The sequence below is a fragment of the Pan troglodytes genome, chromosome 19 (genome assembly GCF_028858775.2).
Source record: "Pan troglodytes isolate AG18354 chromosome 19, NHGRI_mPanTro3-v2.0_pri, whole genome shotgun sequence".
NCBI classification, from domain to species: Eukaryota; Metazoa; Chordata; class Mammalia; order Primates; family Hominidae; genus Pan; species Pan troglodytes.
The window spans coordinates 49,475,277-49,486,483 of NC_072417.2; the positions used below are offsets into that span (position 1 = coordinate 49,475,277).

Below are 11,207 nucleotides of genomic sequence, written 5' to 3' on the forward strand. Positions count from 1 at the left end.
GCTATCCTGAAAATCTCGGATAGTTGTGTCTTTTGTTGTGGTTGTTTGTGTGGCTGAATTACCATCGAGTCATCTGTTATTGGAAACCTTTCAGGTATGGCTTTTAGAAGACCTTGACCCACTCTTGCCTGTTTTGACTCTCTGGTTTATTGTGGAAAGAAGGATGATGTAGGCTCATGTCTCCGGCAGATCATTCACCTTTTGCCATCAAGGATTTGGCATCAGAGTTTCCAAGAATTATGTGTGCAAATTGACATGCTGGTACTTTAGCTAATCTGGGTGTCAAAACAGAATGCCATAGACTAGGTAGCATAGAAAATTGATTTCTCACAGTTCTGGAGATGGTAAAATCCAAGGTCAAATGGTCAGCAGATTCCGTGTCTGCGGAGGGCTGGCTTCCTGGTTCATAGACAGCCATCTTTTTACTGTGTCTTTACATGACAGAAGGGGTGAGGGAGCTCTCTGCAGTCCCTTTGATAGGGACACCAATTCCATTCATGAGGTCCCTGCCTTCATGAACTTAATCACCTTCCAAGGCCCCACCCCCAAATACCATCACATAGAATCCAACGCATGAATTTGAGGAGGACAATAACATTTGCTTTATAGAATCAGGTCACCCCGAGCCACATGCACTCACAGGAAATCTATAATCTTCTATTAAGTATTTGCTGGTCCCCTCTGGGGATTTTCTAAACAAAATTGTCTAAACAAAAATTTAGACAATTTTTGTTTTCTTTAAGAAAAATGATCTTTCATGTGATCCATGGTTTATTCATAGAAAGCACTGTGAGTTCACACACTTGCTAAAAAGAAGGACAATTGCGATACAAAAATGAGAGTGACCTCCCTCTCTCTCTCTCTTTTTAACCAACCAACTGGGCTGAGACATTGTAGGGACCCTTGGCTGGGCAGTAGGACTTGAGTAGCTACATACGGCAAATACAACTTCTTGCTCAGTTTGGAGTAGAAAAGGTGACAGTTTGTCAACAAAAGAAAAAGTAAAGCAGATGGAGAAGTTCTTAGTTCGCATTCTAGCTATACTACCTCTTCCTTATCAAACCCCACCCCCAACTCAGGATCTAACATGTAAAAGAGTAAACACAAAGGCACTGGTAACCAACTGACTCTTCTGAATGCCCTGGCTATCTCCTACAACAATTCCAGGCTAAGCATAGGGGTCAGGAAGGTAGCAGGAACATGATGATACACTGTGGAGGTCAGCCAGGGCTAAGACATGGCTGCTCATTAGGGCTAGAAATTAAGAAGGGAGAGGCTAAGTGCAGACCAGCCCTAGCCTCCAAGTCAGCACGCAATGAGACTGTGACAAAAGCAGGCAGAGGAAGCTTGACGTAGAAAGGCAGGGGAAGAAAGCAAGTACGGGGCGAGAAGGGAAATGTGCAGTGAAAGCAGCCAATCTGATGGCAGAGGGAGACCGGTGCTTAGAAGCTTGTTTGGTGAGAGGGAATGAATAGAGGAGGCACAGAAATGGGGAACAAACATTTAACTAGTGAGAGAGATTTAAGACGAATGGGAAGAGAAATCTCGCAAAAAGGACACATTCATGCAGATCCTCAAAGATGGACACGCAGTCATCCCTACATGTAGAAATATGCTCAGTTACACATATAAAAACACAGATGCATGGAGAGCAAGCATACACACAGACACATATCTCTACACATGCACTCATGTGTTCCCAGATACACACACACTAAACATGCAAAACATGACAGCATTTACACATAGATATGCACCCTCACATGTGTGCAAATGTTACATCCTCACACAGAGACCCACATTCCAGTGTGCACATATCCACACAGGTACACAGCCATAGAACTGACATACATACACATCAACATATAATGTGCACATAAAGACAGGCACGCACAGATATATCTATGCACATAGACACATGTACTCAGTCATGCAGATACACACACTCTCTAACACAAAGGTGACCAGTGTAGATGAATATTGTGAGCTCAGTGGCTTCCCAGACCTTCATCTTTTCCCTGCTCTTGTTTCAAAGGTGCTCAGCAGACTCCTGGCGAGGCTGTGTGAGGCAGGGGCAGGACCTTCAGAGTCCTCACAGCTTTGTGAGGCAAAAGTCTGAGTCCAGTCCTGGCCTCTGCCACTCACCCACCACTGGGCTATTAATGCCCTGTCTGTAGGCGAGAGATTCTGCATAGACTAGTCTTGGGATTTTTTTCTAACTGGCCATTTTTCTCCTTGGCACACCCACTATCCCACTGGTAACAGCATACACTCTGCAAGGGAAACCTGAGAAATGGTTGTGAGTCTCCTCGGACAATAAGCATACCCTCCCACCCACAGCTACCTCAAGTGCCCATCAAATCAGAACCAGAATTATAAATACTTACGACTTTACAGTAATTGGCAACACATATACTATAGTACTTACAGTACCATAAATGCATCTGTTTCTCTGGTGAAGCAATCTCTGAGATGGAACAGTGTTCTGTGTTTGCCAAGGGAGACAGGGCCAATGCCCAGGACACTCAGGACATAGGGGCAGAAGGTGGCATATCGTGGGGGTTTCTGGTCGATCTGCAAGGCCCAGCTTCTCCATGAACAGTGGGCTGTAGTGAGAAGCTTGCCAAGGTATGCATATCGACTGGAGTTGGACTCTCCCCATCCTTAGCCCTGTGGTCCTTTGGCCTCAGCCACAGGTGCTCAGAGTCCTCCCAGGGTGGACAAATGTTTCAGTGTTTTTGGCCTGACCTGATACTACCTGGGGACCCAGGCTGCCGGGCCGGTGAGCTATCTGCTTTCTCAGCCAAAGGGCTCTCGAACCAGCAGCATCAGCTTTTTCTTGCCTTTGTAGATCGTTTGTGGTTGTTGATGAACAGGGCAAATTGCAGGTAGCCATCCTAAGGCAGCAGGAGGGTCTCCCGAGCCTTGCTTAGAAACTCAATGAACTGTCCATACTGGCAATGGCTAATGTGTGTTAGGTGTAGTGTGTGGTGTTGATGTAAGCATTGCATCAGCAACTGGTGCCATGGAGCTCTGTCAGTGGAGATGAGCTTTCCAGAGCTGTGGTGGCCCGGGGTGCCGGCCAGGCCAGGTGCAGTCACCGTGCAGCCTCGCACACAGGATGTCTGAAAGCACCATGGCAATGTGCGCACTCTTCACCACCAGGGGGATGAGAACTGCCAGCTCATTCTTGCCCAGAGAGTGGCTGAGGGCACAAACCCAGAGCACATCACTGATGGCTGGGTGGGTATCCTGGTTATGAGCCACGTTAAGATGGCTCATGGCCAATGAGACCAGCTTGAAGGCGTGGAGCGTGTAGCCCCGGAGCTCCACGTAGCAGGCAATGGTGAACAGCTGTGAATGGGTCATGCCACCGGCAGCAGCTTCGGTGGCAATCTGGCAGGCTGCCTCAAAGGCAATGTGGTCTTTCTCACAGAGTGTAAGGGCTGACAGGGCACAGCTCTGTGGATGCTTCGTAGCACACTGCAGGGCCAATGTGCAAGCACAGCTAGCCAGTGTGGATAGTCAAGACTGAGGCGCAGGATAGTGGTGTGGGATACGGCTGTGGCAGCTACAATACTAGCAGCCTCAGTAGGGGTGAAGAGTGTGTGCCAGCTCTGCAAGATGCTCCCTGAGGCCCACACACCTGTCGGGGAGAGCCTGAGCTCAGCTGTGGCCATCTCAGTCCTGATTCAGTTCGGCCCACATTACCGTGTGGGGTTTGAACTTGGCCTGCAGAGATGAGTTCTCCCTCCTCCTCAGCAACCTTGACACGATCTGAGGCAAACCAGGGCAAGAGAAGCATCCCAGATGGCCAAACCTTGTTTGGGGTCTCTTCCTATCCCTTCCTTACCCAGGTCAGAGGGTTGAAGGTTTCTGCAGGTGCTCTCAGCCCCTCACAAGGATGGAGCAGTAGATCCTGGGGTTTGCTTAACCCGAGGCCAGGGTTGCAGATCTGCCAGGGGTTCTAGCTGAAGTGGGGCCTGTCAGGGTAGAGTCTTGTGCTGGGGCTTTGGGCTTTAGAAAGGGTCCTGAGCCTCCAAGGTGTCTGGAGTTTCTCACAAGCATGGACAGGGACGGGGACCAAACCACCAGGCCCACTACCTCCCAAGGGCACACTTGAGTATTGGCAGCTGAAAATTCATTCTCTTAGACATGTCTCTGATGAGAGGGTCAAAGTGCTGCTGACATCAGCATGTGGTTGGTTTAAGCAGTGAGGACAGAACTTGGGCTGGCTGAACAGACGCTATCTTCTCCCACCAGCAGCCGCATCCTTTCTTAGGCCATCAGGAATAGGAATATGAGAGCTCCAAGGATTCGTTCTCCTGTCCCAAGAGTAGGGTATAGAAACTCCTTTCCCGTGGGAGTAGAGGGAGGTGGGCACTACCCACTTCTGTAGCACAGGTCACCAACCATCGTACCATCTCTCCGCGTCTCCAGTTAAGGGATGATAAGGTCATCGCATCACCTGTAACCCAGGTTCCAGGGCCACGTTGAGCAGGGTGCTGTCAGTACTACTGTTAGTGGGAGTAGCAATCTTGAACGCATTTTGGGCCAGTTTGAAGATGAGCGGGGAAGAACGAATGTGCTTCTGCATTGCTTCCGGAATTGTTCAGAGCCTCAGAGTGTCTCCTTTGGCAGCAGTCAGCATGGTGGAGGCCAGTTCCCACCGCTGTGATTCCAAGTGTCCAAGCGAGAACCAGGGAGGATAATGGCTGGGCACCAGAGACACCATACAGTGAGTGAGGGATGTGTGGCCTGCACAACCTGAATTTTCTGAAACAGGTAACCTTATACACGTAAGCCTAATTTATAGGCAGGGTCTGGATCACAAGACAGCAGAGCTGAGAACAAATACTTGGCAGAGGTATGCATGGAAACGCTCTCTCGGTGGATGACTTCTCCCAGATCCCTGAAAGGGTCCCCTTCCAGCAGCAAGATGCACTATTTTTGGAGTGTTTGCACTGGGTCATCATCCAATTGCAGCTCTTGGAGTTGGCTGAGGAGCTGCTCCTCATTACGGCACACCTTGTCCTGTGCATAGGAGCCTTCAGGCATTACCCTCTGTGACCCAGGCCCATCGATGCAGCCTCCAGGGCCAATGACAAGTAGGACTCACTGCTGTTTGGGGAGCTTACAGCCACAGGTACATGTTGGTACACAGGGGGTCTGCTTTCATTCGTATCTAGATACCTGTCATCATTCAGGAGGCAGGCCTCAGTCAAAGTGAGAAACAGGCAGCCGATGGGATCCAGGGGGTGGCCCACCCAGCCTTCCAGGTTTCTGATGGTTGTGGTTCCTCTCTGCAGCACTTCTTTCTTCTGATGCTTGTAGATTTTCAGTTGCCACCGCTGCTGAACCTCAGAGTATTAATAATGGCCACTGTGAGTCTGAGGGCCTCTTTTGGATAACCATGGGAATGTGGGGCATCAACCCGAGCACAGGCTGTTGCACATGCTCAAACCACAGTGGCTGGCCTTGGGAATTAAAGAGTAGTCTTGGCCAGGCGTGGTGGCTCATGACTGTAATCCCAGCATTTTGGGAGGCCGAGGTGGGCGGATCATGAGGTCAGGAGATCAAGACCAACCTGGCCAACGTGGAGAAACCCCGTCTCTGCTAAAAATACAAACAATTTAGCTGGGCGTGGTGGCGGGCCCCTGTAGTCCCAGCTACTCGGGAGGCTGAGGCAAGAGAATGGTGTGAACCCAGGAAGCGGAGCTTGCAGTGAGCCAAGATCGTGCCATTGCACTCTAGCCTGGGCGACAGAGCGAGACTCCGTTTCAAAAAAAAAAAAAAAATAGCTGGGCATGGCGGCACGTGCCTGTAATCCTAGCTATTCGGGAGGCTGAGGCAAGAGAATTGCTTGAACTCGGGAGGTGGAGGTTGCAGTGAGCCCAGATCGCACCACTGCACTCCAGCCTGGCAACAGAGCTACTAGACTGTCTCAAAAAAAAAAATATTGCACAGATCCCTGAAAATACAATTATATAGATTTTCTTTTTTGTTTTGTTTTGTTTTGGCTTGGTTTTTTGAGATGAAGTTTCGCTCTTGCGCCCAGCCTGGAGCAGTGGCGTGTTCTCGGCTCACTGCAACATCCACCTCCCGGGTGGATTCTCCCACCTCAGCCTTTCAACCAAGAAGCTACTTTTTGTTTGTTTGGTTGGTTGGTTGGTTGGTTGCTTGTTTGTTGAGACAGAGCTTTGTTCTTGTCGCCCAGGCTGGAGTGCAATGGTAAGTTCTCGGCTCACTGCAACATCCGACTCCAGGCTTCAAGCGATTCTCCCGCCTCAGCCTCCCGAGTAGCTGGGATTACAGGCTCCCACCAGCAAGCCCGGCTAATTTTTTTGTATTTTTAGTAGAGACAGGTTTTCATGATGTTAGCCAGGCTGGTCTCAAACTCCTGACCTCAAGTGATCTGCCCGCCTTGGCCTCCCAAAGTGCTGGGATTGCAAGCATGAGCCACCGTGCCCAGCCTGATTATATACATTTTCAATAAACATATATGAAAATGGTCTCAGGCATTTTAATAATTAGAAGACCAAAATCAATAAAAATGTAATAACATTACCCACTAACCAGAATATATAAAAGAAAGACTGACAAAATTAGGTATTGGAAAGAACATCTAATTAGAATGCTCTTAAACTTGTGGTTGGGTTGTATATTAGTCAAAAAAATCTTTGGAATTAAAAAAATTAATTGATAAATTGTGTGTATTTGTGGTGTACCACATTATACATATATACACACACACAGACAAGCATTGTAGAATAGTTAAATCTGTGTGTATCTATATAGCCACAGACATACATTATAGAATGGCTAAATCAACCGACATAGCATATCTGTTAGCTTAGATACTTATCTTTTTTTTTAAATTTTTTTATTTTTAGATGGAGTCTCCCTCTGTCACCCAGGCTAGAGTGCAATGGTGCAATCTCGGCTCACTGCAACCTCTGCCTCCCAGGTTCAAGTGATTCTCCTGTCTCAGCCTCCTGAGTGGCTGGGATTACAAGCGCCTGCCACCACGCTAGGCTAATTTTTGTATTTTTAGTAGAGATGGGGTTTCACCATCTTGGCAAGCTTCTGACCTCGTGATGCACCCACCTCGGCCTCCCAAAGTGCTGGGATTACAGGCATGAGCCACTGTGCCTGGCCAATCAATACTTATCTTTTTGCGTGTGTTTGGTGAGAACATTTAAAATCTGCTGTCTTAGCAATTTCAAATATTACCACATTTTTTTTTTTTTTTTTGAGACGGGGGCTCACTCTGTCTCCCAGGTTGGAGTACAGTGTCACGATCTCGGCTCACTGTAAGCTCCGCTTCCCAGGTTCACGCCATTCTCCTCCCTCAGCCTTCCGAGTAGCTGGGACTACAGGCGCCCACCACCACGCCTGGCTAATTTTTTGTATTTTTAGTAGAGACGGGGTTTCACTGTGTTAGCCAGGATGGTCTCGATCTCCTGACCTCGTGATCCACCCGCCTCGGCCTCCCAGAGCGCTGGGATTACAGGCATGAGCCACTGCACCTAGCCTAAAAGTACTCATTTTTTATTCATCAATAATTAGTAATCTGACTCGTTTCAAAAATTTGGTTATTATTGACAACCTCTTTGAAGATCCATTTCACAAACTCAACAGAGTGCCACGATTAAGAGCTAGGGATCCCCCAAACTATCTCAAGCATCTAAAAAATTGCCATTTTTTAAAGGCTTAAATTGTAGTAGTAAAGGGGGAAAAAACCCATAAATCATCTAAAAAATTGCCATTTTTAAAGGCTTAAATTGTGTGTGTGTACACACACACACACACACACACACACACACACACACATCATTGACCTTTCTTAAGACTTCAGAGGGTGGAACTTTCGGATGTGACCACAGAGAGGGAGAGACCGGGAACGCGGAGCGCGGCCGCCAGCACCCCCGAGCCGCCGCCGGACCCCCGCCGCCCCGGGCCGCCCCCCGCCCCCCGCGGTCCCAGGTCTGTGCGTCTGGGGACGGTTCGATTCCCCGCAGAGCCGGGGGAGGGACGGGGGCGCTCAGGGGAGGGGGCCTCGGGCGCCCCGCCCGCGCCTGCTGCCCCGTCCCGGCGGCAAGGCGCTCCTGGCCGTGACCCCCGCTGGGGGCCGGGGCCGGGGTCCATGCGCCGGGCCCCCATCCGGCCCGGCGCCTGCCGCTGACGGCGGCGGGGGTTGGGGGGCGCGCATCTGGCCTCCTGCCCACCCCCTGGCGTCGACATCACGGGCCGTCGGGGGCTGCGGCCCCGGGCTGCGCCCTACCCCGCGGCCAGGCTCTGGAGGGACCCTGGAGCTGCCGCCGGCCTCAGCCCATGGCCCGGAGGTACGATGAGCTGCCGCACTACCCAGGCATCACGGATGGCCCCGCAGCCCTGGCTGGCTTCCCAGAGGCAGTGCCCGCGGCACCAGGGCCCTATGGCCCTCACCGGCCTCCCCAGCCCCTACCCCCAGGCTTGGACAGCGACGGCCTCAAGAGGGACAAGGATGAGATCTGTGGACACCCGCTCTTCCCCCTCTTGGCCCTGGTCTTTGAGAAATGTGAACTGGCTACATGCTCTCCCCGTGATGGGGCCGGAGCTGGGCTGGGGACACCCTGCGGCGGTGACGTCTGCTCCTCTGATTCCTTCAACGAGGACAACACTGCCTTTGCCAAGCAGGTTCGCTCTTAGAGGCCCTTCTCCTCCAACCCAGAACTGGACAATCTGATGATCCAGGCCATCCAAGTGCTGCGGTTCCACCTGCTGGAGCTGGAGAAGGGAAAGATGCCCATCGACCTGGTCATCGAGGATCGGGATGGCGGCTGCAGGGAGGACTTCGAGGACTACCCAGCCTCCTGCCCCAGCCTCCCAGACCAGAATAATATATGGATTCGAGACCATGAGGATAGCGGGTCTGTACATTTGGGGACCCCAGGTCCATCCAGCGGGGGCCTGGCCTCCCAGAGTGGGGACAACTCCAGTGACCAAGGAGTCGGGCTGGACACCAGCGTGGCCTCTCCCAGTTCTGGTGGAGAAGATGAGGACTTGGGACCAGAAGGGGAAGGGGAGTGAGATCTCTCACCCGGCGGGAGCAGGAGCAATAGAAAGCAAGCAGGGAGGCGCTGCACACTTTTAAACAACCAGATCTCACAAGAACTCACTGTCGCAAGAACAGCACCAAGACAATGGTGCTAAACCATTCATGAGAAACCTTCCCCATAATCCAGTCACCTCCCACCAGGCCCCACCTCCACCACTAGGGATTACAGTTCGACATAAGATTTAGGTGGGGACACAGATCCAAACCATATGACCTTCTCTCTACTAAAAATAATAATAATAAAAGCCAGATATGGTGGCACCACCTGTAGTCCCAGCTACTCAGGAGGCTGAAGCAGGAGGATCACTTAAGCCCAGGAGTTCAAGGCTGCATTGAGCTATGATGGCACCACAGCCTAAACAACAGAGTGAGGCCCTGTCTCAAAACAAAAACAAACAAACAAAAAACCGATTTGGATTTGTATTTCAGTCTTCTGTTTTCTGTTCTTTAATACCCTTATTAAAGAAACCAGATGTGAGGTGGCGCAGCGGCGGTCAGGTGAGCGACGCGGGAGCGGTCAGCAGGTGGCAAACCCACGGCCAGGCTTCCGTGGCAAGCAGCCCTAGAGGAATGGCCGTCCTGTCCCTGCGAGCCCCTGGGCCCTGGCAGGCGATCCAGGTGGGATGCTATGGAATATGATGAGAAGCTGGCCCGGTTCCCGCAGGCCCACCTCAACCCCTTCAACAAGCAGTCTGGGCCGAGACAGCATGAGCTGGGGCCCTGGGGAGGAGGCCCCAGACATCACTCCTGAAGAGGCCCTGCCTGAGCTGCCCCCTGGGGAACCGGAGTTCCGTTGCCCTGAACGCGTGATGGATCTCGGCCTGTCTGAGGACCACTTCTCCCGCCCTGTGCTGCGGCAGGTGATCGAGGAGTGCAAGCAGGTGATTCTGGAGCTGCCCGAGCAGTCGGAGAAGCAGAAGGATGCCATGGTGTGACTCATCCACCTCTGGCTGAAGCTCCAGGAGCTGAAGGACCCCAATGAGGATGAGCCAAACATCCGAGTGCTTCTTGAACACGGCCTCTACGAGGAGAAGAGCAAGAGCGTCAAGCAGACCTGTGATAAGTGTAACACCATCATCTGGGGGCTCATTCAGACCTGGTACACCTGCACAGGGTGTTATTACTGCTGTCACAGCAAGTGCTTGAACCTCATCTCCAAGCCCTGTGTGAGCTCCAAAGTCAGCCACCAAGCTGAATACGAACTTAACATCTGCCCTGAGACAGGGCTGGACAGCCAGGCTTACCGCTGTGCTGAGTGCCAGGCGCCCATCTCTCTGCAGGGTGTGCCCAGTGAGGCCAGGCAGTGCGACTACACCGGCCAGTACTACTGCAGCCATTGCCACTGGAACGACCTGGCTGTCATCCCTGCATGCATTGTACACAACTGGGACTTTGAGCCTCGAAAGGTTTCTCGCTGCAGCATGTGCTACCTGGCGCTGATGGTGTCTCGGCCCGTGCTCAGGCTCCAGGAGATCAACCTTCTGCTGTTCAACTACGTGGAGGAGCTGGTGGAGATTTGCAAGCTGCGCCAGGACATCCTGCTCATGAAGCCGTACTTCATCACTTGCAGGGAGGCCATGGAGGCTCGTCTGTTGCTGCAGCTCCAGGATCGGCAGCATTTTGTGGAGAACGATGAGATGTACTCTGTCCAGGACCTCCTGGACGTGCATGCCGGCCACCTGGGCTGCTCACTCACCGAGACCCACACGCTCTTCACCAAGCACATCAAGCTGGAATGCGAGCGGTGCCAGGCCAAGGGCTTCGTGTGTGAGCTCTGCAGAGAGGGCGATGTGCTGTTCCCGTTCGACAGCCACACGTCTGTATGCACCGACTGCTCCACCGTCTTCCACAGGGACTGCTACTACGACAACTCCACCACGTGTCCCAAGTGTGCCCAGCTCAGCCTGAGGAAGCAGTCGCTCTTCCAGGAGCCAGGTCCTGACGTGGAGGCCTAGCGCTGAGGAACAGTGCTGGGCACCCCACCTGGCCCACCGGGACCCACCCTGCCAACGTCAAGTTGTTCGTTCTGCTCTGGAGACCCCTGGGTTGCAGCCCCTGGACCCCTCCACCCCTGCTGGGCCAGAGCGGGTGGGCAGTGTCAAGGCCC

The 11,207-nt window shown here is 52.1% G+C and overlaps 3 pseudogenes; 2 read left to right on the forward strand and 1 right to left on the reverse strand.

Annotated features, from left to right (window-relative positions):
- Positions 1-2,345: 2,345 nt before the first annotated feature.
- LOC129137680 (zinc finger SWIM domain-containing protein 5-like) lies at positions 2,346-5,520 on the reverse strand (annotated as a pseudogene).
- A 2,677-nt stretch (positions 5,521-8,197) lies between these two features.
- LOC129137683 (putative homeobox protein Meis3-like 2) lies at positions 8,198-9,384 on the forward strand (annotated as a pseudogene).
- A 234-nt stretch (positions 9,385-9,618) lies between these two features.
- LOC129137681 (differentially expressed in FDCP 8 homolog) lies at positions 9,619-11,185 on the forward strand (annotated as a pseudogene).
- The last annotated feature ends 22 nt before the right edge of the window (positions 11,186-11,207 follow it).